The sequence below is a fragment of the Eptatretus burgeri genome, chromosome 2 (genome assembly GCF_056783735.1).
Source record: "Eptatretus burgeri isolate ZD-2024b chromosome 2, Ebu_testis_v1, whole genome shotgun sequence".
Classification (NCBI taxonomy): domain Eukaryota; kingdom Metazoa; phylum Chordata; class Myxini; order Myxiniformes; family Myxinidae; genus Eptatretus; species Eptatretus burgeri.
The window spans coordinates 98,413,057-98,413,833 of NC_140962.1; positions in this window are offsets into that span (position 1 = coordinate 98,413,057).

Here is a 777-nt window from a genome sequence, read left to right on the forward strand (position 1 = left end):
AGGACCCTTGAAGGCAATGGATCATGAAAATATAACCAAGCCCGTGAAAGGAAGAGATTTACAAGCCCCAACCCCACCCGTCAAAGTGAAGAACACGTCCCAGTGAGTTCCACCTTCATTTCACAGACAAAAGAAATGAGTCAAGTATTTTTTACCTCCCTTGAACATTATAAGGTCAAGAATGGTTGCTTCCATTTGTGGAATCCAGAGCATGAGCAATCTGAAAGTACCCTTGAAGGCAATGGATCATGAAAATACAACCAATCCCATGAAAGGAATAGATTGACGAGCCCCCTCTCCGCCCATCAAAGTGATGGACCCATCGAAAGTGACCTCTCCATCTCCATTTCAGAGACAAAGGAAATTGGTGAAGTATTTTTCCAACATTAAACATCATACAGTCAAGAATGGTTGAATCAACGTGTGGAATCCAGAGCCCGAGCAATCGGAAAGTACCCTTGAAGGCAATGGATCATGAAAATAAAACCAAGCCCATGAAAGGAAGAGATTGACGAGCCCCATCCCCGCCCAACAAAGTCATGGACAAGTCCGCAATGAGTTCCATCTCCATTTCACAGACAAAGGAAATGAGTGAAGTATTTTTACCAACCTTAAACATCATACAGTCAAGAATGGTTGCTTCCACGTGTGGAATCCAGAGCCCGAGCAATCGGAAAGTGACTTTAAAGGCAATGGATCATGAAAATATAACCAAGCCCATGAAAGGAATAGATTGACGAGCCCCGTCTCCACCCGTCAAAGTGATGGACATGTCCG